General features: G+C 44.8%; 1 protein-coding gene across 3 annotated transcripts in view; it reads right to left on the bottom strand.

Moving 5' to 3' along the window:
* The window catches only part of Znf831 (zinc finger protein 831), a 108993-nt gene that overhangs the window by 71926 nt on the left and 13235 nt on the right, over window positions 1-23832 (bottom strand). Inside the window, exons 1-2 of one of the 3 annotated variants that reach the window (XM_074075040.1) lie at window positions 21316-22080; window positions 9411-9547 (exon numbers count right to left, since the gene is read on the bottom strand). The exons of 1 other annotated variant lie outside the window; for it this stretch is intronic. The gene's annotated coding sequence lies outside the window, so the exon portion shown is untranslated. Of the gene's footprint in view, window positions 1-9410; window positions 9548-21315; window positions 22081-23832 lie in introns of those variants that run through there. One more of the 3 variants, XM_074075039.1, reaches the window with a different exon arrangement.

Raw genomic sequence — 23832 nt, 5'->3', positions numbered from 1 at the left:
CAATGTCCACAGCGATTCCCTGTTCAAAGGCCAAGTCCTTATCTGGGACTCCGTTTCTACATCTGTAAAATGCATAGGGACTTGGGCCCGTCCCATTCTGAGGGTCTGGGTTTTTGCTATAGGATGAGAACAACAAAGAAGAAAACTGAGTCAGGAACTGGTGGCTCACACATGTAATCCCAGCTACTCAGGAGACAGAGATCAGGAGGGTCATGGTTCGAAGCCAGCCTAGGCAATAGTTCCCGAGACCCTATCTCAAAAAAACTCAACACAAAACAGGGCTGGTGGAGTGGTTCAAAGTGGTAGAGTGCCTGCCCTAGCAAGCATGAAGCCCTGAGTTCAATCCCAGTACCACCAAAAAAACCAGAAGACGAAAACTGACCATAGGACAGGCTTGCCAGTCTCAAAAAATAAAATGTAGACCTGTCCATTAAATTTGAATTTCACACGAGCAACACAAAATTCTTTCCATGCACCATCAGTGCAGCCCAAACATTGCCCAAGAATTACGTTTAGAATAGCTACGTCCCAAACCTCTCATGGGCCATGCTTATACTCAAACACTGTGCATCGCTTCTCTGAAATTCAGAGGTAACTTGGGCACCCTGGGTTTGACCTGGTGACACTACCCAGGAAAAGGATGACTTTAGAGCTTGGGTCTCTGTTCAACTGTGGAACTTCCAGATCCATTTGGGATGAGATCAGCTTCCTCCAAGCCAGGAGGAAGCTGAGAAAATGCTAAGAAGGGGAGCACAGGGCACCAGGCCACGTGCTCCATCATGGAGGTTAGACTGGTGGCTAGAAGTCCTCAAGCACTCGTCCCCAGGCTCCATGGCACACTTCTTCCATCCTCCCGCTCAGCTCCTCAAGAAAAAACTCCAGATTGCAGCCTTTAATAGCCAGATAAGCTGTCTAAACAGTGTGTGGTGGAAGTCATGGCATGCTGGGGCCAGCCCACACACGCATGGGCTCAAGAAAGCTGCTGTTCGATCCTCAGGAATCTTGTGACCCAGTTGTTAAATGGAGCCCCAGTTAAAGGTTACATTAGCTGGGTATGGTAGAACATGTCTGTAACCCGACACTTGGGGGAGTGAGGCAGGGGTTCAAAGCCTCTGAGACGTGGTCTCAGAAAAAAAGTGTATAAACTTACAATTAAATAATGTTCAAAGCAAACATACTACAATTGGATAGCTACATGTGACAGACATGTCACATGTACCTCACAGCATACGTAAAAATTAATTCAAAATGGATCAAAGCCCTCAATGAAAAATCTAAAGCTATAAAATTCTTAGAAGACACAGGGTTAAATCTTGACTTCAGAGCAACCTAACACCAAAAGCACAAGCAACAAAAGAAAAAGAAGGTGAATTTGACTCAACATTGAAAACTTATGTGCATCAAAGAACACTGTGGAGGAAATGAGAAGACACAGAATGGGAGACGACATGTGAAAGTCATTCAGATGGTACATTCTGAATGTATAAAGAACTTTCATAACCCAGTTTTTAAAGGAACAAAGGAATCTGGGTGCAATAGCACATGACTGTAATCTCAGCACCCAGGAGACCAAGGCGGGAGGTTCTTGAATTTGAGGCCAGCCTGGACTACATAACAAGACCCCATTTCAAAAAATTTTTTAAATTAAAATAAAAATGAGCAAAGGATTTGAATAGACATTTCTCCAAAGAAGATGGACCATTGCCTCCAAAAGGTTCGGCACTATTAGTCATCAGGGAAAAATAAATCAAAATGACCAACAGACGACCTCATACCAACTAGCATGGCTATCGTAAAAATAATAAACTGAAAATAACAAGTGTTGGCAAGAATTTGGGTAAACTTAAATACCCTTAAATATGCTGATGTAGCCACTGTGGAACACAGCTTCACAGTACCTAAAAATTTCAACACAGAATTACCATATGACCTGGCTGGGTACAGTGGCTCATGCCTGTAATCCCAGCTACTCAGGAGGCAGAGATCAGGAGGACTGAGGCTAGCCCAGGCAAAAAGCTAGCAAGACCCCATCTCAACAATTAAGCTGGGAATGGTTGTCACAGGCCTGTGATCCCAGCTACACTAGAGGCATAGGTAGGTGTACTAAGTCCAGGCCGTCCCCAAGCAAAAATACAAGACCCTATCTAAAAAAATAACCGAAAAAAGCAAAAACGGACTGGCGGTGTGACAAGTGGCAGAGCAAGTGCGAGGCCTCAGAATCACTGACAAAAAAACAAAATAGAATTACAATATGACTCACTCAGCAAGTCTACTCCTAGATATATACCCAAATGAATTTTTAAAAAGGTATTTACACAAACACTTGTCCCCAGGAGCTCTACTAAAAATAGCCAAAAGGCAAAATGAGACAAATGTCTGTCAAATGAAAAGAGGGTAAAGAGAAAACGGTCTACCCATCCAATGGGGCATTAGTCAGCCATGAAAAGGAGTGAGGAATTGACACCATCCACAACATGGAGGAGCCTTGAAAACATCCACCTGCATGAAAGAAACCAGACACAAAAGGTCACATATTCTATGACTCCATTTGTATTTTTTAAAAAATCAGAATAGACAAACTTATAAAAACAGAAGCCAGATTATAGCTTTGCCAGAAGATGGTGAAGAGTGAGGAGTGATTTACTTGGGTCATCATCCTTTAAGGGTGATGAAAATGTTGGGAACTGGGGAGGTGTGGTATGTCCTAAACGCTCTGAATTGTGCACTTTAAATAACTAAAACTGTGACTTTAGTTGTGTAAACTTTACCCAAAATAAAAAGCTACTGCCTAAATAAAAGGTTTTTCTTTCATTGGGTAAAAGCCCTCATCCAAGACAAAGATTCTTTGGGCTTGTATGACAAAAATCTCCTAAACTGGGGGCTTACACAAAAAAAACGTTTATTTCTCACAGTTATGAAGGCTGAAAATCTTAAGTCGAGGTGGCAACAAATTCTGTCTCGGGAGGGACCATGTCCTAGTCACAGATGACATCTTACTGCTCCTGATGTGGCAGACAGGCAGTGAAGGTCCAGGGTCCCTTTTACAGGGTACCAGTCCCGTTCACGAGGGCTCTGGCCTCAGGACCTAATCACCTCCCAAGACCTTCCCAAGAGGGTGATGATTTGGACATGATTTTAGTATTAAACATCCAAGTGACACCTTACCATTCTCAGAGCTCTGGGGGTTGCTGGTGTTGACCTTGTCTCTAGGGTGAGGTCCCTACCTGAGAACAAGGACTCCACATCTCCCTCCTTCCCCAACTTCAGGGTCAGTAATGACACTTTCACAACTTGAACTGCCCAGGGTGGGCAATGATGACATCACAGAAACCAGCAAATGGTACACAACAGTCCTTTTTTTTTTTCTTTTTACCCCCGAGAGCTGGTTTCAACATTGGCCAGCACGCCCGAGCAGAAGGGAGCACAAAGAAGGCTGTCACACCCACTCTGTCCCTCTCCCACACCTCTGCCCAACACTATGGACCTCACAGCACCAAGCCACCCGGCCTCAAAAAAATTGTGCCTAATTTTTGAAGATAGGATTTACAGACAGAAATCTCCAGAGATTAATAGGTGGCTCCTAGATAGAACTCATCAGAGCTGAGAGGAGAGTAAGGTAAAGGCTGACCTTGGGGCGCTGCCTCCTTGCTAGTGACCAAGGAACTTTGAGATCTACCCTGTTCTGAGGACAGAGACCTGACTTCCCGTTTCTACTCAACCATCTCGCTGAGGACTATCTGAGACTCAGTTTCCTCAGCACTAAGAACAGTGTCATCTGGACTGAGCTGGTAGAAGAATCAGATTTTAAAAAAACAAAACTTCTGTGAAAATACAGAGCGCTGTGCCCAGCACAAGATAAGTGCTCAACTGACTTAAGTTTCAATAATACGCCATAATATTTTGAACTATTAGCTAATGGTTTCTCCCCCATCCTATTTTCCTCCTACCCCTATCTCTTCCCCCACCCATCCACATGGCAGTCTCTATTCATTGCCGCTGGGAAGGGAGGTGTCTCAGATGGGGTTCCCGAGAAGGATTCCGTTTTGTGGGGGAGATGGTCCCAAGAAACCTAGGGGAGTGGGGAAGCCTGAATGAAAAGGCCACACCGTGTGCAGGCCCTGGGAGGTGACGAGCTGCCTGCCCTCACTCTGCTCCAGGAGGCAGGTTATCCTGACATTCCCTCCTAGCACCGAGGGCTGGAGCAGGCTTTGAGGCTCAAGGAGCCCCCCCAGGAGAAGAGGCAACCCCAGTGGGCTCTGACGTGGTGTCAAGGGGGTTGATGCGCAGGCTTCTGGTAGAGTCCCTGGGGCAAAGTCCAAGCAAAGGCTTCCAAATTCCAGAATCCTAAGGAAGGAAGTCTGCTGAGTGGAGCCAGCTTTTCTAGCCCTCAGCTCTGATGATCCCAGGTGGGCGTGGGTGTGGACGGGGAGGAAGTGGAAGGGAGGGGGCCAGAAGGAAGGGGAGGGGTGCTTCCCACCTCGGCTTTCCTCTGTGGGAGTTGTGGAGAGGTAACTGCGACCCCATGCCAGAGAGTCTGCAGAGTGGGGCCAGGACATAGGGCACTCACAGTCGAGCCCTGGGTCTTTGGCAGCGGGGACAGAAGCAGCCCACAGAGTTCCCTGCCCTGGAATGAACTCCAGAGCACCTGCGTGGGGCCCAGGAGTGACCAGAAAACCAGTCAGAGCTGAGGGAAACACGGCCCAAGGGGAGTCTCAGCCAGCACCCGCTGGGAAGCTGACATCTCACGCTAGGGGTGGGAGGGGGGATGCCAAGCATCCATGGGGTGCGGGGGAGAAGGCCAGAACTGACTGCCCCCAGGTGGGAGGCTGCCCCTGGGAAAGAGGCCCAGGACTTTGACATAGAAAGTGCAGAGAAAAAGAGCAGCGGTCCTGCCACACCTGCCACAATTAATGTTTGGCTCTCTGCAGCCTGTTCTGTGACCACAGCAAAATCCACACCTTTTAGTAATAGCTGAGCCCTGGTGGGGATAACAGGCCACTAACACCTTCCTCCAAGGAGATGGCTGTTTTCTCAGCAAACTCTCCAAGGGCTGCTGATTTTGCTCACTCTGAATCAAGGATGGGGAGCGTCACACTGGCCCAGTTGGACTGATGGGGAAACTGAGGGATGGGTGGAGAAGAGAAGTGACAGTCCATGATGACCACCTAGACTCAATGTCAAGTCCACTCTGCTGCCATCTTGAGACTCCACCACCCAGAGTACTGGAAGGATTCCTTTACTGACACCTGTGCCGCTCCCCACCCCTCCAATTCCCTCCATGCTCATCAGATTCTTTGGTGCAAATGTGCAGTTTTATGGAGGAGAGGTAGGAAAAATGGAAGGAAAGAAGTGACAATGACCAAAGCTTTTTTTTAAAACCAAAACCAGCCCATAAATGGGCCTGAGCAAAGAGAGAATATTAAAATTCCACATTCAATGTCCTGGAGGACCCTGTTAGCAAGAGGAAGTCTTTTGGAAGGAACTGGGTGCAGACGGTTGCTTTAGTAACAACTTCTCCAAACTTCTATCTGTCCTGTGCCACTGTAACCCATGCACAGCCAGGTGTGTACCACTGCAAAAATTCCTGTTTTGCTGAAGAAGTATCACTTGAAAAAAGAACCATCTGCACAAAATGTCAAAGTACTGAATACCACTTAAAAAGCGGTTAAAAGGTACATTTTCTGTTGCATGTTTTTAGCACAATTTTTTAAAAAGTAAAAAAAAGGGGGGGGTGGGGGCAGAAATTATCACTGTGCAATGAGCAGAAAACTTACATTCACCCAAAAATCTAAATGTGGATGCTTATCACAACTTTATTCATCACTGCAAAACCACAGAAGCACGAAAGGTGTCCTTCAGTGGTGAACAGATAAACAAACTTCAGTACATCCTGACAATGGTGTATTATTCAGCAATAAAAAGAAATGAACCATCAAACCACAAAAAGAAAGAGGAGCCTTCAATGCAGGTTGCTAACTGAAAGAAGCCGATCTGAAAAGGCTGCACGCTGTGTGGTTCCAACACTACCACATTCTGGAAAAGGCAAAACCGTGGGGACAGTCAGATCAGTGGTCACCACAAGCTGGAGGGAAGGAAGGGGTGAGTAGGCAGAGGAGTTTGGAGGCAGTGAAACCATTCTGTGTGACAGTTTTAGGAGGGTACATGCCTCTATACATTTGTCAAAACCCACAAAATAGACCCCAAAAGAGTGAACCCTAGTGTAAGATATGGACCTCATACTCTGAACTCTTATTTGTTGTAACACGCACACCACACTAATAACACAAGATGCTAACATCTGGGGGAGCTGTTGGGGTGATGAGGGGTAAGATGGTATATGGGAACTCTCTATACTTTACCTTCATTTTTAAATAAACCTAAACTGCTCTAACAATTGTCCATAAACTCTGAAAACTATTTAAAATACAACCAATTTTTAAAAGAAAGATGTGAAGAGATTTTCATCCTTACCACCAAAAAAATGCAAAGTATAGACCACGATGCCACATCTTTTCTATGTGGGGGCAAGGGAACCAAAACAAACACTTGTAGAACCAGGGAAAGAAGATAAGGGTCTAAAATCACTGCCAAAAGACAAGAACCGTTAAGATGAATATATAACTACTAAAATTATACATAGGTACCTGGGGGCCCTGTACTTTGGGGGATGTCTCTCTAACTTAAGATCTTAACCTGAGACACCTTTGGTCTAGGCCTCTCAAATGGATTGATCTTCTCTCTGAATGCCTGGGCTCCTTGGTCCTCTGGCACCCAGCTGGGTTTGCCCAATGGAAAGCAAAGGTCAAAAGTCACAGGTCAAAAGAAAGTCAGAGAAGGAGGGAAGGCTGGCACTGATGGCCTTTGTCTCCTCCTTGAGACCACATGTTTGCCAGGAGGTCCTTTCCAGTCCTAACTATGGTTCCAAGATGGTATACCCCCATCCTCATCCTACTACTGCCAGTCCTCAGAGCCCCTGCACCCCTTAGTTAGGCCCTTCATGGTCCTCATATCAACCTCTCCTCAATTGTGCCCTCAAATATGTATCCAGTTGGCCAGAACCCAATGTGAAATTATAACTTAAGCTATGTGCATGGGTGAATGTTCCCATAGAACAAGAGCATCCCTAACTTTTGTCACAGTCTAGAAGGGTCTGCTTGAGGGTGGGATTTCCTGGTTGTGAGAACCAAACCCTGGATGCGGGCATCCATCCCCAAGGCTGCCCTAGACCTGTCAGGGCCAAAATCATGTCCATTTGCTCTACAGCTACACCCAAATTAATTCCTTTGGTGATGAAATTATGTTTTGCTTAAACAAATTAAGATAACTGAGCAGGCCAGAAGGGAGTTTATAAAGACACAATGTGCAGAAAGTTTGAGCAAGTCAAAGTACAAGACTGTCCCTTTTAATTGCCTAATTTTCATACACAAATTATGTGCCTTCCCTGTACCTGGCCAATAGGTTACAGAGGTTGGGAGGAGAAAGCCTGATGTCAGACTGGCTTTGGCTTGTGGAGGTTCTGGGAGGCCAACGTTGAAAAATGAAAGGCCTAGATTCAAATCTTAGTTTTGCTTCTGACCCATTTGTGTCACTCATCAAATTCCTGGAACCTCAGGATTCTCACCTGTGAAACGGGGATAGACCAGGATTAAACAGATGCTCTCTACAAGCAGTATCATGGTGAAAGGGGAGCAGTCTGCTGAAAACTAATCCTATTTTTTCTTTTTCCTTTTTCCTAAACAACCAGCTCCACCTTGGTCACTGGAGGCTGACTTTCCTCACATAGCCAGAGCCATGCCATCCTCTTTGTTCTCATTTTGATTTCCCAGAAACTCCCAACGTTTTCTACAGTAAAATCCCTGCACATGCAAACTTGAATTCACTTGAGTTCAACCCCACAGGTTGGGCCAAAAAAGAAAATGATGATTTCCATCACTTGTCAGGGCCTCCAGCTGTTACTAGTGAGCAAATAGCCAAGGGAAATGAGGAGCTGCAGGTCCTGGGACACCGAGCGAGCTTGGCACCCATGGTGCTCACCTCTCTCCAACCCTGCTGAGCACAGCTACAGGGCTCACAGTATTTGAGTTACAATGTGCACCCAAACTACAGGCCACTCACTACTTCAGAAGATCAATTTCAAGACTGAAGTCAAGACTGGCTGAGTTGGAGGTACCGGGAAATAGTTTGTACCTTGCAAAAAAACAATCTCACACCTTCACCCGTCCCCTCTGCAAGGGGTCAGCCTCCCGTGGAGACCTGGACACTTTCTCCTCTCCTCAGCTCATCCAGGTGGCATTAGTGATGGGCTGCTTGTATGCTTCTGCAGTGTCTCAAGCCTGAGAGCAAGCCAGACTAGCCCACTAACTGATGAGAGGCCAAGTGGGTCCAGGTACGCCATCTTGGTCCAGCCAAGGCCCCAGAAGACCTGTACCTACTGCAGATGTATCAATAAGCCCAGTTAGACAAGAAGAGGCACCAGGCTAAGTCAACCTCAACTTCCAACCCACAGACTCATGAGCTATGGTTTGGAGGTTTTTGTGAGACAGCAGGAGCCAGCTGAGTAGTATGGCTTCAAACAATGGCTGCCTGAAGAATTTCAAGGGTCACGTTGACCAGTGGAGATCTTTGCTTTACCACCAGCCCCCTACCCTGACACCCACTTTTCCCAGAATGCATTGCTGGAATGGATCATGGTATCAGTATTGGAAGAAGTCAGAGTCATCACCAATGGCACCCCCTTGGAAAGACCAGTGAGCTTGCCATTCCTTCAGATGTCCTAAGGGGTTTTGTTTTGTTTTGTACATGCTTGTCATTCTAGCCACTTGGGAGGCATAGATGGGAAGATCACCACTGAAGGCCAGCCCAGGCAAAAAGTGTGAAACTCTATCTGAAAAGTAACTAAAGCAAAAAGGGATGGAGGTACGGCTCAAGTGGTAGAGTGCTTGCTTAACAAGTGCAAGGCTCTGAGTTCAAACCCCCAGTACTATCAAAATAAATAAATAAAGCAGTAGGTCTGATTTAGAAAAATATTTCAAACAAAAAGTGGTAGAACAAACTGGGCCTCTTCAGACTCTTCAGGATTACATTTACAAGCAGGCATGGCTAGTACAAAAACAAGCCAACGGCTGCAATTCAATTTCCACCTATTAAAAAGTTAATTTATTCTTCAGAGTCAGAGATCAGGAGGATCGCAGTTCAAAGCCAGCCTTGGCAAATAGCTCAAAAGACCCTATCTTGAAAATATCCAACAGAGAAAGGGCTGGCAGAATGGCTCAAGTGGTAGAGTGTTTGTCTAGCAAGCGTGAGGCCCTGAGTTCAAACCCCAGTACCACCACACACACACACACACACACACACACACACACACACACACACAAATCCACGTTAATTTATTCGTCTATCCTAATGCTCACCTGGGACACAAGGAGTTGCTAGAATGCAGGACTTTCATTTCAAAGTCAGGTACACAGAGGGCACCTTAGGGTGAGTTGACCTCCCTTTGGATACAGGACACAGGTGAATAAACGAACTGTATCGTGGAACTTCTGTTCTAGTTAGAGAGACAATAAAGTATGAGGTGTGTTTAAAAGCATAATAGAAAACACAGAGCAGAGCAAGAGGGGATAGGAGCATGGGGGAGGGCCAGGAAAGGAGTGAGGGCTGCAGTTTTAAATGGGGTAGGCCACTGAGCCTATCCTGTTGGAGCAAACACAGGACCCTCAGGAGGGAGGGAGCCATGCTAGTACCTGGGGAAGAGAGTTTCAGGCAAAGCAAAGGCCCTTTGGCTCTAAATGAAAGGAATTGCATTCACCATGTTTGCCAGCTCAACAATTGTTTGTGGTTCTTTCTGGACAAGTCTTTCATTTCCCTATGCCCTTGTTGTCTCATCTGCAAAATGGAAACAACCATGCCTAGGTACAAAATAGCCTGACATTATAGATGTTAGGGGTGCTGCACTTAGTTAAATGACAAGGAAGGGGCCTGTTTTGATGGCTGTGTGGCTACTTCTCTTCTATGGCAAGTGAAGAAAGCAGAACCCAAGTGCTATTATGGGCTGAAGACAGGGCAGGCATGAGGTGAGAGCCATCGCCCAGGACCGTCCTCCTCCCATCAATGAATGACACATTGCAGGTGACCTTGGCTGGCTGTTTCATGTCCTCCTAGAGGCCTGGCCAAACTGGAGGCTTATCATGATTCCCTAAGGCTTAAAAAACATAAAATAAAATGCTGCATGGCCCTGTGATTTCCAATTGCCTGCCAGGCTATAAACAGATTTGTTTATGATGTGAAATAATGTAATTCAGAATATTGTGTTGGTGATGGTTGTTGTTTTATATAATTACAATAATTAGCTAGGGAAATAGCAAACAGATGCAATGCTGAGATCAAAGGAAGGTAGGAAAAAGCATCCCCAGTGCTGGCGTGGTTCAGAGCACTAGAAGAGCTAGCCCTCCACGTCAGCTGCCCACTGGAAACAAGGCATGACAGGCACCGTATGCAGACATACTGTGCACGCCTAATGAATCAGAGGCTGTGGGTTTACACCTAACAGGCAGAAATGAGGACCCAAGACGACTCTTTGGCTACAGCCTGAGCTCTCAAATCCCCCCAACTCTGTAATGCCATCCTGCACAGAATTCTGGTCTTTAATTAAGTGCCATGTGTATACAGCAAAATATACCCTTTTTAGAGACTACTTCTGTGGATTATGACAAGCAGACACCATTGTGTAAACACCAACATAATGAAGAAGTCGAAGAATCTACCTGGGGTAGACTGCCCCTCATCTCAGCAGACCTGGCTGTGGTCCGTTCCTGGTGACCACAGATCTGTTTCTGTGTCTGTGGGTTTCCTTTTCTAGAATGTCATGGAAATGGAATCGCAGACTAAGTAGTTTGTTTGATCAGCTTCGGTTGCCTTGAGATCCCCAAGCTACTGTGTGCTTCAGTCAGTCCTCTTCTCCTTTTCACTGTTTCATCTTACTCCGGTGTGAGGGTGTGCCATGCATGAAGGCCTCACGGGAGCCAGTGTTCCCCTTCACACACAGCAATGAGGACCTGGCCTCTGTGTTCAACATCAGCTGACCGGGGAACCTGGACCTCAGTCATCCCCCTGCCCTGCTAGGGCAGCATCAAAGGAAGCCAGCTAAAACAGAAGACTTAATAAATCCAGACTCTCAGGTAAAAACTCACCAAGAGCAAGAAGACCTCAAACTGAATAGGAATGGCAACCCATAGACGTCAACCCCAGTGAGCAGGATACATCAGCATCATCAGACACACAGAAAGCAGCCATCATGAAAATGCTTCCGTGAACACCGCAAATGCGCTGGAAGCAAATGAAAAACAAAGTCCAGAAAGATAGAGACGATAAAAGAATAATAAATGGAAGTTTTAGGATGAAAAAGGTCATAAGCAAAAATTTAAAAACTCAATAGTTAAGCTCTCCAACAAAACAGGACAGAAAAAAGAATCCAAGAACTTGAAGCAGAACAATAAAAGTCACCCTTCCATACACCCCAAACAACAGAGAGAATAGGCGGGAAAAGTTAATGAGCCGAACCTCAGTCACCTATGGGACTAACTGAAGATCTAACATTCATGTCACCAGAGTCCTGGAAGGAACAGGAAGAGGTGAGGCTTTAAAAGTGCTCTAAGAAGGCCAACCACCATGACACCTGTAATCCCAACTACTCAGGAAGCAGAGATCGAGATTAGCCCAGGCAAAAAGTTAGTGAGACCCCATATCAACCAATAGTTGAGTATAATAGCATGTGCCTGTTATTCCAGCTATTCAGGAAGCATAAATAGGAGGTTGCAGTCCAGGCAGGCCCTGGGCAAAAATGCCTGGACTAAATAACTATAGCAAAAAGGGCTGAAGGGGCACGACTCAAGTGGTAGAGCAGAAACTGCCCAGGAGGCAAAAGGCCCTAAATTCAAACCCCAGTACTCACACACACGCAAAAATGTGCTCTAGGAAACAAAAATTGAAAGCCTCAATTTGGCAAAAGACATAAACTTTCAGGAACCCCAACCAGGATGAACCGACAGAAATTCACACCAAAACACATCACTGCCAAACTTCTGAACTTCAACAATAGTGATGTTTTGAAAGCCCAGAGAGAGAAACAACGCCTTCAGCATGGGGAGATGGTTCTAGTGACAGCAGGCTTCACATCAGAAACCGGAGGCCCACAGAACAGTGCGATATTTCCCAAGACAGAGAGAAAAGAAGCCAAAATTCCATTGCTGGTGAAAATACCCTTCGCGAAAGAAGAGGAAAACAAGCCGTTCTCAAATAGGGAAAAATGAGGTAGTTTGTCACCTGCACAAAGTGGCTAGAGGAAGTTCTCAAAATAAAAAGGTCATTAAAAAAATAAGAAGAAAGAACCTGAAATACAAGAAGGAAAAAGTAAAACTATGGGAAAAAATATTTCCTTTTGAGTTTCTAAACTAGGTTTGATGGTTGAAGTGAAAATTACAATATAATAATTAAGGCAAATTAAATGTGGGGTCATCAAAGGAGGTGAGGGTTCTACATTTTACTCCAACTGTACAATGACACCCATAGACATGTATACCAAGTCAGCCCCCAGTATGCATGGGGGTTGTTCCCAGAACCCCTGGGACACCAAAATCCAAGGATGCTCAAACCTCTTACATAAAATCACATTGTCTTTGCAAAGAACCTACAATTTACAATACCTAATGCCAAGATGTTGCGTAAACAGTTGTCATATTGTATGATGCTAAGAAAAACCATGCACGCAGTCCCAATCCAGACGTGATATTTTTCAAATATTTCCCATCCTTGGCAGGTTGAACCCAGAGCCACAGAGCCTGTTGACTGAATATGATGCAATACTTACAGCAACCATATCAGTGATGACAGGACAGCCAACGAAACCTGCTTCAAACACTGGCTCTGCAACCCATAGCCTTGGATTGGCAATCATGTGTTTGCAGCCAACACAAGCCTGCCTGAGGCCGGGAGCCCACAGAGGGGCTGTTTGCTCTGGAAATCCCACTTTTCTCTCTGCAGCCCAGGAGCTCCAAACCTTCTGACCCCAAATGCCAACTGCCCACTTTCCAACTGACCATTAGTGCAGTACCTTCAGACCAGCTCAAGTCTACTATATCAGCCAACTCCCCCAATCTCTGGTGGCCCAACCACAGGAGACCTTGACCCTGTCCAAGTTTGTCCTTCCTGGAGCACTCTCCCTGAACCCTAGGGTGCTGAGAGCTCCCTTACATCTTATAGTTATTCTTTGTTCTTAGGTTACACTTCCTTAGAGTAACTTACTCTGTGGTTTCTATCTCATGATTCAAAACAGACCACTACAGACTTGGTCCTGGGAGATTCTCAAGAGTTAGACCCCTAAACATGGGATTCAAGAATGGATTTGGTCATGCCCTTGGACTTGAGTAGGATGCTGAGTTCCTTACCAGTGAGAAACGTGACTCTGGCAACCTATGGCGTGTCACAGCATTGCCGTTAATCAAGCTATCACTTGCAGTCAACTGTGACGAAGTGACAATTAGAGCACATGCTTGGGAGCATGAGTGGCTCTGCTCTGTGTGTGGCAGTGATGGCAACTATAAGGACAGTGGTGTGAAATGGAATTTTCTGAGTGCCCTTGAGTTCTTACAGACAGAAAATGACAAGCTCAGCTCCATGAACGCCCATCTCAAGTCACGGTCTGAGAGTCAGATGGCTTCTATGACAGCCTCAGAAAAACTCTTATTTCTTGTAGCTGCAGGGTTGACATTGCTAAAAGTCAAACACAAAATGTTATGGTGCAAGTTGCTGAATTGAAATGGCAATGAACTCACAGTCTCGCCAAGTTTCTTCTGCGAGAATTAGGTCAGGAAGGACTAGAGTCCTAAGGTTGGGATTAGGACCTCTTATTGGAGTTGGGAAATAGACAGTACTGAATGCCCTCCGCTATCCCTCCAGTGTCCAAAAAGGGCTCCTCAAGTGTCCACAAAAAGTAGCCTTTCTCTCCTGGATCCTGATACCCTCACTTGCCTTGAAACAGAACCTTGACCCTTCTCAGAACTCACACAACCACCTCCTGTTGCCGTGACACTTGCACCAACAGCAGGATCTCAGTGTGGCCTGGGAGATGGACCAGGATGGAACAGCTGTACACCCAAGGAGCTGGAGCCTTGCTAATCCATTCCAGCCAGAACCTGGGAAGTGTGGGCAGGTGGGGTCCAAGAGTTTCTGCCAAGGAGGACAGAAGACACCACCAGTGGTGATTTGGTCAGACTCATCCGTATGGGTGCCTTTTCTAGAGACCCTCAGTTTAATTTATTAATTATGCAGCAAAATGTGGCTTACCAGTTTCCAAGGTTGGTTGATGGGAATCTGGATGTGACCATGACCTACAGCTGATGAAGTTAGAATGCCAGAGCTTCCCTCGCACACTTTGGAGAGGGGATCCAAAGGACCAGCTCAGTGGGAATGCGTGACTGCTGGCACATGCAGCCCTCCCCACCCACTCAAGAAGACCAGAAGCCCTGTCGCCAGGGCTCTGGAAGTTCAGTGGTGCCCCCATATCCCTGCAAAGCCCTACAGCTGTTCTCTCCTCAGACCAGGGAGAGCTGCAGAGGATGCTGCCAGTGAGAGGGGCTCTCTCATTTCCAGGTGGTAACGGGCTCTCAGACCTGCAGACCACAGCGGCAACAGGGACGTGCCAGCAGTGAGAGTTCTGCAGTTTGTGGAGACCTACAGCAGTAGCCAGTGAACCATGTGTCCCTAGGGGTAGTAGGGGGTCAGCCCTCCGGGATGTCACTTGATCTAGCTACGCAGTAAGAAAACCCTAAGTGCAGGAGTAAATACTCTGACTTGAGTCCCCAAATGGAGAATCACAGCCTTTTTCCCAGCTTTCAGAACAAAGTTAGTTCCTAGACCCACAGGCCCTCGATTGAAGGAGAACCCAGTTTTCAGAAGACCCAGCAGTCACAGCACAAAGACAGACCTTGACTCTTACTCTAAGCCTCCCCAAGGGCGCCTATGGCCACCCACTACAGCGACGGGGATTTTGGGGAAAAGTAAATACTCCAAGAGGTAAGGAAGCCAGGGCAGCTGAGGTTCTGCCTGAGGGCAAAGGGCCTATAGGATGGCAGTTGAAGAAGGAAGTCAAGGACAAGAACTGCAGCCTCATGTCCAATTGCACAAGTGTTAGGGCCACTAGGGTGGCTCTGGGTGTGCTCTGTGAATGGTATGGGGTTTATCTACTGACCAATTTCTGCTTTTTTCTCTTGTTTCTTATTTTCAAGTTTGACACATGAGTTTATTGGACGTTATCTTGACAACTTAGTCTTCGGGAAGCAGAATATTCAGTAAGACCTTTGCTGAATTTGACTTGTAAGGCAGGCAGCTCTTGGAGGATCAGGAGACAGTGACTCCATCTTCTCATCTTGAAGGCAGGTGAGAATGTCTTCCTTGTAGGAAGCATGGGTGCATCTTACAAGGTAGAAACAGAGAGGTGTTTTGTGCTATAAGCAAGTTCAAAGGTGTAAAAGGTGCATGTGTTGACCAGACAATGTCGGCTGTAAATGTATTGCCTCTCAGCCTGTAACACACCCTTCAATACATGCTGTAAGGTAAACAATGCAATTCTAAAGCAGGCACAAAGCCATAATTTCCCCACACATGCTGCTGGAGGGACATTGGAAGAGGAAGTGGCTTCTTAAACTTTCTGAGGAGAGGGTCATTAGTGTGGGTGTGGGACGTGCCATGGAGCCTAACCAGCCACAGGCCCCAGAATACACTCCCTCAGCACCTGTGCAGCCTCAGCCTGGAAGTAACCTGTCTGCAGCTCCCACTGCATGGAATCATAGCTCCTTCTCAGTGACAGCAGCCTCTTATGGCCCAGAGGTCCCAGGTTCTGCCAATGATTCTGTAGTCCCTGCAGCCTGTGCACAGGCTGCCTATGGCTAGGATGTCCACAGAGAACAGCCCCATTCCAAATCAGGCAGCCCATAAGATTAGAAGATCTGTGTTCCCTGCTACCCAGGTTCCCAAGGCATACAACATGTTCAGCTGTGTTGGCCTGGCTAGTCTTCACTCTGGACTATTTCTCTTCTCTACTGATGTCTGACCTCTTCCCAAGTCTGCCCTTCCCTGCCCTTCTCTCAATCCTCTTGATAGAGTCTCCTGTGTCTTAAGGCCACTCTTCACTATAGCTAATCATTCCTATACTAAAAGTCTTTTGTTTCACCTACTATATGTGCTCTGCTCCTTGATTGGATCCAGACAGCTACACCAAGATAGGCCATATGGTAACCTAAACAGAACTGTAGAATTGCAAGCAGACAGAATGTGTTCTCAGAGCACAGTGAAATCAACTGGAAATCAGTAATAGAAAGACAATAGGAAAACTCCACATACTTGGGAACTAAGTTAAGTAACACACTTTTTAAATAATCTGTGGATCAAAGAGGAAAGTCTCAAGTGCAATCAGAAAATACACTGATGAGTGAAAACGAAAATACAATGCCTCAGAATTTGTGGAACACAGCTAAAACAGTGCCGAGAGGGAAATTTATAGCACTAAATGTTTACATTAGAAAAGACAGAGTTTTAAGTCAACTCTCCAAACTCCTACCTCAAGCCAGTCAAATAAAAACATAATAAGCCCACAGCAAGCCGAAGGAAAGAAATAATAAAGATAAGGGACGAAATCAATAAAATTGAAACAAAAATAACAGAGAAAATCAATGAAAGGAAAGTCTTGTTCTTAGACAAGATTAATAAAATTGATTTAGAATCTCTTCAAAGACTGGCAAAGGAAAAATCAGAGAAGGCACAATCGATATCAGAAATGAACCAGGGGCTATCACTACAGACCCTGCAGACATAAAGGCTCATAAGGGAACAACTCTACTCACATACTGTCGACAGCTTAGATGAAATGGACCAATCCTTCAAAAAAACACACACTGCCGCAATCCACCTAATCTGAAATCAATAATATGAACAGCACTATAACTATTATCAGATCAAGTTTGTGATTCTTAAAACTCTCAAATAAGAAGTCTCCAGGCCATGGTGTAGAGAATTCACTTTTAAAGAGGTATTCATGCCAATTCTGTATAGTCTCTTCGAGAAAATAGAATAATTTCCATCTAATTTTATAAACCTAGGTATTACCCTGACACCATACAGTATAAAAAAAGACAAGTACAGACTGATTTCCTTCATGAACATAGACCTAAAGCCTTTTGCAGAGTATTAGCAATGGAATTCTATGACATGAAAAGAATTACACACCATGACCAAGGGGCTCAGAGCTGCATTCAGTGTAATTGACCATATTACCAGATGTAGAAAAACCTTTTGACAAAATCCAACACTCATTCATTAAAAAATCTCTCAGTAAAACAGAAACAGAGAAAAAGCGTCTTACTGCGTATCCACAAAATAGCAAAGCTAGCCTTATACCAACCAGATGGTGAAAAACTGAATGCCTCCTTTTTTATAGAGAACAGGACAAAGACACTCATCTCATCACTCTTATCAAATAGATTCTATAGTTCTAACTGTACAATAAACCAGGAAAGAAATGCAAAATGCACAGAAAGAAAAGACATACAACTGGCAAAAAATGAGATATAAAACTGTCCCTATTTTCAGATGGCATAATTGTCTAAATTGCAAAAATCAATCAAATTTCAATAGCTAGCTATGAATAATTGAAAACCAAAATTAAAAATTCAATGCCATTTATACTTGCTCAAAAAAATAAAATACTTAGGTGTAAATCCAACAACACATATAGGACTTACATGTTGCAACTTATCAAAACTGATAAAAGATTTCAAAGGAGATCTAAATAATAAAAAGACATCTTGTGTTCATGGATTGAAAGACTCAACCTAGTAAAAATGCCAATTATCCACAAATTCAAATACAGACGTAGTGTAATTCCAATCAACATCCAAGTGAGATTTTCTAAATATCTAAAATTTATGTAGAAAAGAAAAGGAACTAGAATAACTCAACAGTTTTAAAGAAGAAGAATGAAAGGAGAAGAATCATTCTACCTGGTGTGAAAACTCATTATAAACCTATAGCAATCAAGACTCTTGACAGAGGAATCGATACACAGATCAGTAGAACAGAGCAATAATAATAAGACAGACAGACTTCCACAAATATGCCCAGTTGGTTTTTGGCAAAGGTTTGATGCTATTTAGTACAGAAAGTACAGCCTTTCAACAAATGGTACTGAGACAATCCACAGGAAAGCCTCAACTTAAAACTCATACCTTACTTATACAACAAGAAACTCAAAATGTAAAACAGGCTTAAACGTGAAACTATAGAGCTTTAGGGGAAAAACCGTAGAAGAAAATCCCCCAAATCTAGGGCACGAGAAAAGAGTTGACATGAACAGCATGAGTCTTGGGGTGAATTCAACTATGACACATTGTGAGAACGCTCTCAAATGTCACCATGTACCCCCCAAGACAACATTAATATGATAATTTAAAAAATTTTAAATAAAATGAAAAGTATGAGCCATAAAACTGATACCCTGGATTTCATCAAAATTAAAATTTTTTGCTCTATAAAACCCCCTACTCATAAATAAAGGAACAAAACACACTAGCCACTGACCTGGAGGAAATTTTTGCAAGCAACATGTCAGCTAAAGGAGTCATACCTAGAATTTATAAGGATATGACAGTGTAACAGTTTTTTTTTAATTCAACAACAATTCAGTTAGGAAGTGAGCAAGACATGAGATATATCACAAAGAAAAAAAAGATATACTGATGGCAAATAGCACCAAAAAAGTCATTTAACATCTTTACCTACCAAGGAAATATACATTCCCATCAGAAAGGCAAAAATAACAAGGAGTGAAACGTACCACCCTGGCAAGGATGTGGAAAGGCTGGATATGTGGGCACTTTGCTGATGTGACAGTGACATGGTAAAGCCTTTCCAAAAAGGAGTGTGACATTCTCTGTAACAAGTTAGACATGAAGTTCTCATTCTCCTCGGCCACGGTACCTCTGGGCATTTATCCCAGAGAAATAGAAACACTTGCTCCTGAGAGCCCGAACACAAATGTTCATAGAGGTTTTATAATAGCCAAACCCAGAAATCAGCACAAATGCCCTTCAACAGATGAATGTCGAAGCCAACCGCGGCATAGCTATATCATAGAATCTACTCAGCGATAAAGAAAGGATGAGCTATGGACACAGGAAATAAATTGGATGAATCTCTAGAGAATTATGCTCAGCAAAAAAAAGCCAATTCCCAAAAGCTACACTGAAGGATTCCTTTTATATAACACTTAACCTGACAAATCCTACAAGCAGAGAGACAATTAGTGACTGCCACTGGTTAGGAGGAAGGTGCCGGGAGGAGAGAGCAGTATGGAGTCCATGTAGCCATGAAGGGTCCAGGCAGCGACAGAAGTATTCTGTACCTTGACTATATCCCTGTCCACATCCAGCTGTGATTCACAACACACAAATTATGGGATTCAGAAGCTAGGTAAACTGTACATGGGAGCTCTCTCTAGTATTTCTTACAACCGCACTTGATCGTACAATTATCTCAAAACACAAAGAGTTTAAAGTTATTAAAATAGATGGAATCAAAACAAGAATGTAGGTCCGTATGAGTCAATGCAGCATGTATAATTTGTTAAAAACCTTGTTCCAGACACGGGCCTCACTGTGTGTCCTTGCAGAAACACTAGCTCTTCCCAGGCCATCTCTCTCCCCACACTTTTCTTTGTATCAGGTCACTTGTCCTTCACATACGTACTCTCGAATTGGAAGGAATTTTGCATTGCTACCATACATGGGAAAGTTTCAGCATGGCTATGAACCAGAAGTGATCACAAAGAAGCAGTAACTGAAGCGATGGGGACTTGTGAGGACCTCACACTGATGGCTAGCCATTGCTGGGACAAGGTTTTCCAAACCAGCACCCCAGACATTGCTCAGTGCAGCCTTCCAGCACAGCCTAGCCCCTCTGCGTGCTGCCCCCAAGAGCAAGAGGAGTGACAGAGTACCCTGGCTTCAGAGACAACTTTCTTTTTGTAACTTTGCTACCTACAAACTCTGTGACCTTGAGTGAGTCACAGCACCTCTCTTGCTGGGTAGTGCTTAACTCACAAGTGGACTCTCCTTCCTTTGTTCTGAGGATCAGTTGAGAAAGCCCACTATGGGACTGTCAGCATAGGCTGAGCTCCCCACGGCTCTGAACCCCCATCAAACAAAGGCCTTCCCACCTCCTCTTTCCAGTCTCAGTTCTCTGTGAATGTGTTTGGGGTCTCTGCCAGGAGAAAGGTCTTTCTGGCTGGTGACCTCTGGCCCTTCATTGTGAGCTCATTTCCCTAGGCAGCTGTGCAGCGGTAGCTTGCTTAGGTCCTTTCGGGTAACCCTGCTCACGTGGAGCTCCTCCTCCCTGACTGTCCCCTTCCTCAGCTTCCAGACTGAGTACCACTAAGGTAACAACCCTGTATGCTCTGGCTCCTGGGAGTTCCCTCACAGATTCTGAGTTTGCCACACAACCTAAAAGTTCGCTCTGATTAGTCTTAGCCTCTGATCCTAAATACTTGCTCCTGGCAGGGGCAATAGTTAGCATGGTTAAAAGGCACATTATTTTAAACTGACCCTGACATTCAATCTGCTCTCCCCCGTCAGCTAATGGCATCATTGTTCTAAGTTGCATTCTGTCCCTTGATGCATTTCAGTAGATAACATCTGCTTTCGCTCTTACAGAAAGATTTGCTACGGGAAAACAGAGGCTCAGTACCTCTCAGAACCTGCCTCCCAGGCTTATCTAAGGTCCCTCCAGCTCTTAGCCAGCTTGGGGACTGGGAAGCCAAATATGTGTATAAATACACAGTTCCTTGACCCCTGTAAATCTCACTGAAAAGTGCTACCCTTGGGTGGCTGATGAGCAGTGCTATAAATAGGATCTGTATATTTAAAACTCGAGCTAACCAATTCACACCTTTGGTTAATTAGGTCCATTATTGGGAATAAAACAGTTTACAAAGTGATCTATTCCCTTATTAATGTTTTATGTTTAACAGAATATGGATTGTGGGCCTGGTTTCTGACAGCCATTATGAATTTCAGTAAATATTTTGACAAATGCATCGTGGTGGTAAGCACACAAGAGAATTACTGAACTGGGTCAGGCCTAGTTTTACATAGCATTTTTTTCTTAGTACATGCTTAAAGACAAATATACCATTAAGAACACAGGGTAAGCGTTCGTGGATTTACAAAACTGGCATCTTCTGTATGCTTATGTCATGGAGTGTTTACATACCTTTATGAAGAGAGGGGCCTTTTCAGCCACTGATGCTCTGATTCAAAGCTGGATGGCCTGGCCCCGTCCTGAGATGACACCCGCAGATCCAGAAAGGACCTCTGGGCCAGCCATATCGAGGAGAGCTGAACCTCAGAGCCCCTGCCCCCACCCTGTAGACACATGCTACTCTTTGCTGAGGAGGCATCCTGGTATTCTCCATCAGCTCCCAATTCTACAGGTAGCACCTCAGAGCACAGAGAGATGCTCCATACACCTTAGGAAAAAAAAAAAAAAAGAGCAGAGCTTCCCAGTGCCTGGTCTTGGAGTCAACTCCACCTTCAACCAAGAAAAACACCATTTTGAGCAACCTGGAGGAGACTCAAGCAGAGATGAAACTTGGTCCAGCTCCGAAAAAGGAAGTAAATTATTTTCTATGCATTACTTAATGTGACAGTAGCAACCCTTAGAAAACAGGAAGAGCTAGATGCAGAGCCAAAAAAAAGAGGTACAACCACAGCTCAAATCTTTAGTAATTGTACTTGTTGATCTAACAACCCTATAGCAGAGGCTGCTGCCCAGAAGGTAAGTGTGCAAAAATGCAAAACTATCGCATAAGATATGAAGCTGTTCTGCACAGGTGAGTAAGAATTAGAGCAAAGGGCTCATTTTCCTGGAGATGAGGTTGGTACGAGTGTTTGCAGAGCATCCACTGTGACCTTGGACATTCCAAAGGACCCAAAGTGGACACTCCCATTGCAAATAGCCATGGCAGCAAGCAGTTAGTGCCTCTGTGAGGCTGTCTTTCTTTAAAATGTTGATATTTTGTTCGATATGATTTGTTTGCAATAATTTTTATCTTAAAATATTACACCAAAGAATCATCTTGATGGTGAGTTTTTTTGATCTTTCTTAACTTTTGCCCCCCAGGGGAGCATCTTCTTCTGCTCCAGTCTCTGACCCTAAAGGACGAGGTAATTAACTTTTTACCTTTCTTCAAAAAGCAGTTACTCTAAATGGTGGAGACTGAGAGGCACAATGGGGCTCAGAACAGGAGGTAGTAGAAAGAAATGCACTGTAAGACAGGGCCGCCCGAGGTAGGATAGCTGTGCAGGAAGTGACAGTATGTGCAAGCCTGCAGACTGACTTTCCATCACCTGGTCATTTCTGCACTGGAGAGAGGGGTGCTTCTTTGCTGCATTTTAGCATCAGTGATTTCCAGCTGGTCATGAATGTCTACCTTATGTTAGCAAGATTGGGTTTAGGGTTTCATCTGGCAGGATGTGCCGGGCTTTGGAAAAACCAGATTATGCAGTTTTGCATGTTTTCCACTCCTCAAACACCCCAGCCTCAAAGAGGCCATTCAAGCCACCATAGGTGTGAGAGGGTGCAGGGTGTACACAGTTCAGAATAGAACAGAGATGACCAGAGCAGCTGCAACACTGCTGGTCCATGTAAGTGGACACGTCTTGGTCACTGTGCCTTGGAAAGCCTTCCTGGAGGAGATGGTAGCATAGCCGGGCATTGTAGCATGCATAAGGGTTAAGGATGGGTAGAAGCAGTGACAAGAGGTATTCTGGGGAGGCCCAAAAGTGCACAAGAAGGTTCATAAACTCCCTGCTGTCCCTGGAGGTTCTGGAAGAATGGGCTGGCAGAGGCCAACAGAGTACCCAGAATCTCACGCTGAAGTCATAGGACTTTCTCCTGCAGTGGGGAAGAGAACCAAAAGCTCAAGAACAGAGAAAAGGAGAGACTAGAGCTCTGGTCTCCAAAGCCACCATCATGCCTGCTCCTCTCAAAGGGCCTGGGCCAGTTCCTGGAGACTTTACCCAGCATACCTCAGGAGAGAATCTGTCTCTCGATCCTTTAAAAAACTTCCAGCTGCCTCTTTCCTCCTCAGTTACTGTCAGAATGCACTTTATTAAAATGAATTAATGAAAAGGCTTCCCACACAATGCCACTTGATAAAAAACAAACAAATGTCTTTGGAGGTGATTTGATTAAAAACAAAAACATTGCCAGGCACCAGTGGCTCATGCCTGTAATTCTAGCTACTTGGGAGGCCAAGATCAGAAAGATGGCAATTCAAAGCCAGCCCAGGCAAATAGTTCAAAAGACCCCATCCCCAAAATAACCATAGCAACAGGGACTGGAGATATGGCTCAAGCAGTAGAGTGCCTGCTTTGCAAGTGGGAAGCCCTGAGTTCAAACTCCAGTGCCACTAAAAACAAACAAACAAAAGACCCATCCACTGATGTGCAGATAAACAAAATATTGCCTTTCTATACAACAGGATACCAATAGGCAATAAAAGGGGATGAAGTTCTGATTCATGATACAACTTAGGTGAACCTCAAAAATATGACAGTGAGTGACAGAAGCTAGACACAAAAGTCACATACTATAGGATTCTATTTCCATCAAATGTCCACAACAGGGGCAGAGGTACACTAGCAGGTGCCAGGGGCTGTGGAAGGAGATAAGTGGACCACTAATGGGCACCAGGTTTCTTTTGGGGATGTTGAGATCATAGTGATG

This window comes from Castor canadensis, chromosome 5, assembly GCF_047511655.1.
Source record: "Castor canadensis chromosome 5, mCasCan1.hap1v2, whole genome shotgun sequence".
NCBI classification, from domain to species: Eukaryota; Metazoa; Chordata; class Mammalia; order Rodentia; family Castoridae; genus Castor; species Castor canadensis.
This window is presented reverse-complemented; position numbering and strand designations above follow the sequence as displayed.